Raw genomic sequence first — 7,225 nt, 5'->3', positions numbered from 1 at the left:
GGCTGCCATTGCTCAAAACATGAATTTGGAAAACGAAACTGGAACTTTGCAAAAACCCCGAAACTTATGGGAATTGAAGAGTACTATGGCTGGAAAAAACGTTTTGAGAATTGGGTTCAGGCAAACCATCTAAGAGCTTGGGAAAGTAGTGAAACAAAATATGTTAGACCACAGACTGCTTTAAATGTTGATAAAATCATCTCCGAATTTACAGACAAAGAGAGAGATAGTTATAGATGAGAGAAAATGATGATTAGTCTTTTACAACAAGTTGTCAAAGAAGATATTTTTGTGTTGCTTTAACATGATGATAGTGCTCATTCGATATGGGAGGCACTTGAAAAGAAATTCGAAGGAAGTACGGAAATGATCAATAGCAAAAAATCATTGTTGAAGAAGGAATTTGAGTTATTTACAAGTATGCCAGGTGAATCTAAAAAGACTCTCATTGAGAGATATTGTCATCTTGTGCGTACCATGTCTCAGTTGAAAATTACTAAAACTCCAGCAGAATGGGTTGAAAAGTTAGCTGACGCATTGCCGCAGAAAGAATGGGGTACTTATCTCATGATCTTAAAGAATTCTTGAGAGTTTAGCAGATTGTCAATTGGACAGTTTATTGAAAAGCTTGAGGCACAGGATCTTGAACAACAAAAGATTGCCAGATTGAACAGCTCAAGTAATCAACAAGATATCAAATTGTACTACAAAGGAAATGTTCAAACTGTTGAAGCAAGTCCAAAGATCCAAACCGCGTTTAGTGCAGGAAATTCATCTAGATCAGTCAGTCAAAGCTCAATCAACACTAGTGGATTTTCAAATGTCAATCCTCTAAGTGTTCAAAGTGCAAATGTTGGTAATGGACATATGATTCAATGCAATGTGGCATTGCATCTTCAAAATGGACAGAATTTTTCTGAAGAAGTTGTGAAAAGTCATATGGCATTACTGGTTACTGCTTTGGAATCTTACGAAGGATTGATTGCTGGAAGAATTGGTAATCCTATGCTAACAAAGGAAGATTATGACCAGATAGATGCAGAGGAATTGGAGCTTATGGACATTAAATGGTGCCTAGCTAGTGTCTTGAGAACAGCTGAAAAATTCAAAATGATTACAGGAAGAAATGACTTTTTGGATGCTCATGTTTCAGCTTTGGGTTTTGATAAATCTAAAGTTACTTGTTTTCGATGCAGGGAGAAAGGATATTTCAAGAAATGACTTTTTGGATGCTCATGTTTCAGCTTTGGAAAAGATTATTACTATCGAAAAAGCCATATATCAACAGGTTGCTCATCAACCGCATCAACAAAACGAATTACAAACTGCACATGGGAAAATGATCGAAGATGCAAATAAGAAAGCTTACTTTGGTATCATTGATCAAGATGATGAGAAAATAGCTCCAGGTTTTAGCTGGGATAAGTATGTGGATGAGAATAGAGAGTTTAAAGCTTTCATTGCTCAAATTGTTCAAAAGCCAGAATTAATGAAGGAATGGATAGCAGTGTTGTCTGATGAAGAAAAAAGTCAAGATGAAGAATCTGTTTCTTCAGAAAACAATTCAACAGAAAGCAGTGATGATGATGATGATGAAATTGAACAGATAAATGTTGGAAAAACTCATTTATCTTCTGACAGTTTTGAATTTTATTTTGCAGATAAATTAAAGAAACTTAAAGAGAGAAAAGCTGCAAAAGAAATGAAAGAAATCATGATTGTTGAGAAGATAGTTGAAGTTGAGAAGATAGTTGAAGTAGAGAAGATAGTTGAAGTAGAGAAGATTGTGGAGATCGAAAAGATTGTTGAAGTCACAAAACCTTGTCTTACATGTTTGGAACTTTGCAAACAATGTGAAGATAAAGATGAAAGGTTTAGTGAGCTTGAAAAGTTGAAAGAAAAGTTGTTGTTTGATGTGAAGAATGTGAAAGAGTGGTACGATGTATTGAACAGAATGTGAAAGAGTCGTACAATTTGGGAAGGGTATTCGCCTAGAAAACCGAATGAGGAACAAGTAAAAAAGGCAGTCAATATAAAGTTAGAGTCCGAGATAACCGATGTTCTACTAGACAATATTGACATCACGTTCACAGCGTCCGACACAGATCATGAGTCCGAATTAATAAAAAGGGTGGTCGATCAGGTGTTGGATAAGGATGAGGAGTCAGAGTCAAAGTCCGAGTCCGAAAGTTCATGTTTATCAGTTGGGAGTTCGAGTTCGTCGGTTAGGAGTTCAAAATCGTCGGGAAAACGGGTTTATAGCAAAGAATTTTTATTATCAAAATCAAATTTGAATGACGAAACATTTGAAGTTGCATATACTTTGAATGATTCTGACAAATTATATTTTGATAAAGAGTTTCCAATAAGAGGTGTTAAAACTGAAATGATCAAAAAGGTTTTCAAACTGACAGAAATTAATATTTCTGAAATAAAAGATGTAAATCTTACTGGAAAACCTAAGCCTTACACCTCAAGAATTAAACAAAGGATAAACAAGAAAATGGGTTACAATTATGGTTTGGATTTTCGAAAGAAACCAAACCATAACGGTAATTATAAAAATGAGAAAATTTCTAAAAGTACAAAATTTGTGTCAGGAACGTCTGCAGAGGATGAAAAGAAGAGTTCATTCTGGAGACAGTCAAATCAGGAATTTCTTGCTGAAAAGAAGAAAACTGAAGCTCATCAGAGAAAAGAGACGAGAACTTGTTATAGGTGTCAAGAAGTTGGTCGTATCGCTTGGAACTGTCCTAAAGCAACCAACACAAAACAGGGAGTATCAGAAAAACTCAAAGAAATAGTTGTTGATAAAACTGAACCACCAACTGAGAAATTTAAAGTGTTTAAAAATTCTACATATGAAGTTGGTGAGTGTTCAAAAAGGTTTTACAAACGAAGGGGAAATCTTGACAATCAAGCTTGGGTTGTTAAGAAAACAAAGGTAAAATCTGGTGATGAATCTGATTCCACAAAATTAGAGGAGTCACAAGTTGATAAAAATGGTGAAAAATCAGTGCCGACTGTGGATGATGTGAATTTTCCACCACTTCGGGCTGAAAATTTTTAGAAGAAAATTGGTAAAGTTGAAATTTCAAACCAATTTTATTCTGATAAGAAGGTTTTTGATGTTGAAAAGGCCTTTAACCCCAAAGTGAAACACATCTTTGGAAAAATGATTGACAGAAAAGTCAAAGGGGTTAAAGAGTTCTATGAGAAAAAGATTGTTGATGCACGAATGTCTAAAGCCTACGTCTTAGTCTTAGTCAAGCTTGTATAGGGTCTAGGGGTCAAATATGTCAATTATGTATAGTGTATGGGTCAAAATGTAAGTTTTATGGTGTAATGTTGTGATTCCGCTCGAAATGACACTTTGTCATTTGGAGCGAAATCAGTAGCTTGTGATTCCGCTCGAAATGACAAGGTGTCATTTCAAGCGGAATTAGACCCACTATATATAGTGGTAGTTGTTTCTCATTTGGCACCGAATGTCCAAGTTGTAGTCGAACTGCTGCCAAATTTTTCTGTGATCAATTAATGAGAAACTGTGTTTAAAGTGATATCCATTCTATTTCTACTCCATTCTCTTTGATTCAAACTGTTTGTGTGATTCCGCCGCATAAACAGTGGTATTTGTGCTCTGATTGACTCATTAGATCGTCAATATCGATCCTACAATTGGTATCAGAGCCAGTTATGAGCTAAAATACCTGAATCAAAGCCTTTTTACTACACTTTTTGAGTTTCTGGACATTGCCACGGACAAAATGGACTGAATTTTTGACATATTGTGTAAAAGTGACATTTAACAAACCCTTGAGAGTTTCAGCTTAAAATTGGTAAAAATGGCATAAAACCTGATTCCGCTTGAACGTAGTCTGTGAGATTCCGCTTGAGATTTCGAGCGAAATCACGTTTTCTGCCTGATTAGTTCTAATTCCGCTTGAGCATTTGAAGCGGAATCAGTGATTCCGCTCGAATTTTGAGGTTCCGCTTGAGTGTTATCAGTGATTCCGCTCCAGTAGGTAATTCCGCTTGAATTACCTTGTGATTCCGCTCCAAAGTCCTCATTGATTTCGCTTGAAGTGTTTAACTTCAGTTTTCGCTTGAAAAAGTAAAATGTGATTTCGCTTAGAAAGTTAAAATTCAGATTCCGCTTGTAAAACATTTTCAAGATTAAAAATCATGGTTTGAGGGTTTTAGTCCATTTTGTTCGTGATATCCCATCTGAAGTCCAGTTTGTGTAGAACATGTTTTTCAGTAAAAGTCACCTGTTTTCAAAAAGTTAAAAGGTTTTTAGTAATTGTCACCTAAAATGGAAAATCAATATTTCTACAACTTTTTCGCGGGCAGTGGTATGACAGCAGACAGAGTCCAGCGAGTATCGTTCAAAACGTCAACATGGAAAACGAATTGGGAACGATGCAAAAGCCTCTCAAGCTGATGAACATAGATGAATATGCAGGATGGTCAGGCAGATTTAAGAACTGGGTTCAGGCAAACCATTTTGAATGCTGGATGAAGATAGAAGTGAAGTACGTTCCACCGGTTGATGGTAGAGGTATGGTGAAGCTTATTGGAAGTCTGACAGAGGCAGAACAGAATGATTTCAAAGCCGAGAAAAAGATGATTAGTATCCTTCAGCAGGCTATCAAAGAGGATATTCTAGTGTTGTTGCAACATGAGGACAATGCTCAATCTATGTGGAATGCATTGAAAGTGAAGTTCCAAGGTAGTGTGTCCATGATCAAGAGCAAGAAGGCTTTGATCAAGAAGGAGTTTGATATTTTTACTGGTATGAAGAGTGAAACTACAAAGCAACTGATCGAAAGATATTGCCATTTAGTTCTTGAGATGAAAAGATTAGATATTGAAAAGACCAATGAAGAATTGATTGATAAGTTGTCTGATGCATTACCATATGACGAGTGGGGCACCTATCTGATGATGTTGAAAAACAATTCAGATTTTGGAAATCTGAATCTTAGTGGGTTCATAGAAAAGATTGAAGCTCATGAGTTGGAGTTGCTAAAAATTAAAAAGATGAACTCAGCGAACGTTCAACAAGATGTATCTTTGTACTACAGAGGCAGTACTCCAGTTACAACAAACCAGAGCCCAAAGATACAAACTGGTTTTAGTGCTGATACAAGTTCAAGTGCTTCGTCAAATACTCCACAAGCAAACAAGTCTTCGCCATTTGCCAGCTACGATCCAAACGTCAAAGCTACTGAACAGATGTCCCCTCAAAGTTCGTCCAGTTCAAACAATCAGGCGTATGTTTCTGGGATCCAATGCAACATCGCAGTTACTATCAAGAATGGAAATGAGTTCACTGAATCAGCTGCGAAACAGCACATTGCATTGTTGGCTTCCGTGTTAGAGTCGTATGAGTCTCTGGTAGCGGGTAAGATCGGGAATCAGGACATGACCAAAGAGGATTACGATCAGATTGACCCGGAGGAGCTTGAGTTGATAGATATTAAATGGGGCATGGCTAGTCTTGTGAGGAGGGCACAGCGCTTTATGGAGATCACAGGCAGAAATAGTCTTTCTGGACCTGATCAGAAGCTAGGTTTTGACAAGTCTAAAGTAACCTGCTTCAAATGCAAAGAAAGTGGCCACTTCAAAAGGGAATGCTCGAACAGAGAAATGAATAATCATCAGAATCCGTTCACGAATGATTATTACAGACAGGCAATCTACCACCGACCGAATCAGCAACCTGTAGTTCAAAGGCCACAAATCAAGAACAAACCAGAGAAAGCTCTTATTGTGAATCAGGACGATGAGAAAGTAGCCGAAGGATTTAGCTGGGATAAATACATCCCTGGAAGTGATGGACAAGCTATGATGGTTGAGATAATTGAAGAGCCTGAGGTTGTGGTTGAGCCTGAAGTGGTTGTTGATGATGTTACTGTGGACGGTGTGGCTGATGTTGAGGAGTTAGCTGCAGAAGTTTACTACTACCAGTCTGAGCAGGAGGTATTGGCAAGTTCATTAAAATCTATCATGCCTCCTAAAATTTTTGAATCTTTTGCAGGTTTCTTTGAAGAACTGACGACTGGAGTGTGTCCAAGGTATGAAGAAAAGAAAGAGTCAGTCGAAGAGATGATAGATGTGACAAAAGAAATGACAGAAGATACCTTGAAAGAAATTGCTGACAAGGCCCTCATGGCAAAACTGAAAGAGGTAGACACGGAACTTGTGAAAACCAAGTCTGTCGGTACAGAGTCAGTTCAACAGGAGTCAAACCAGGAATTGGGAATAGAGGGAGTCAAATCCGAGAAAGTGTCTGAGTCTGAGTCCAAAGATGTCAGTAAACATGAAGTGAAAACTGCTCATGAAGCAGAGGTTGTTGAGAAAGTGGATTCAAGTTCTGAAACACCATGCCAAAAGTGTTTACAACCGTGCATGGAGTGTCTTGAAAAAGATGCTAAGTTTCAGGAATTGAAGGAACATTCTAACATGTTAAAATTCGATCTAGGACAAGTCAAAGAGGCATATGATACCTTGACCAGATCAATTAAAATGATACAAAAAGAAAGTGTCGAAAATGACAAAGCAACGAAACTGGCAAAAGCAACACTTTTTGACAAACAAGTGGAAGTTAATTTCCATCTTGACACCATCGCTTCATTAAAGAAAGAATTAGAATTGACTAAAATTGAAAATGAGCGAATCGATAATGTCACACCCCAACCGATGGCGGAATCATCGGGGCATGGCACTGAGCGAAACAGATTGTCCAGAAGTTTCCATAACAACTATTCATACAATCCAGTTAAAGATACGTCCCATACCGTATCCTGAATAAACAAATATGTCATTACAGATAACATCCAAACAAGAAATTCCGTTCCGACAACTCAGATTTAAATATTATTACAACAATTGTTTATCTGCTTCTAGACCCCTATTCTATTGACTTTCTGGCTGTATTGCCAGAGGACAAGATCTACAGACAACTATGCCCCAGACGCTTGTTCTTGGTAGACAACCATTTGTTGGGGGCTTCTAGAAACTTATTCTAGCCTCGCTTTCCTAGCAAATAAGCATCCTAAATACCTGTCACATACGTTAAAATAAAGTCAATACATATAATGTAAAGGTGAGCATACAAGTTTGATAGTAGCATATAGAGTTTGAATAGTTTACGCATAACCAGCACGTACACAGAGGGAAACGAAGCATGTTAATTATCGACATGGACCTATCGATACCA

Source organism: Helianthus annuus, chromosome 15, assembly GCF_002127325.2.
Source record: "Helianthus annuus cultivar XRQ/B chromosome 15, HanXRQr2.0-SUNRISE, whole genome shotgun sequence".
Classification (NCBI taxonomy): Eukaryota; Viridiplantae; Streptophyta; class Magnoliopsida; order Asterales; family Asteraceae; genus Helianthus; species Helianthus annuus.
This window is presented reverse-complemented; position numbering follows the sequence as displayed.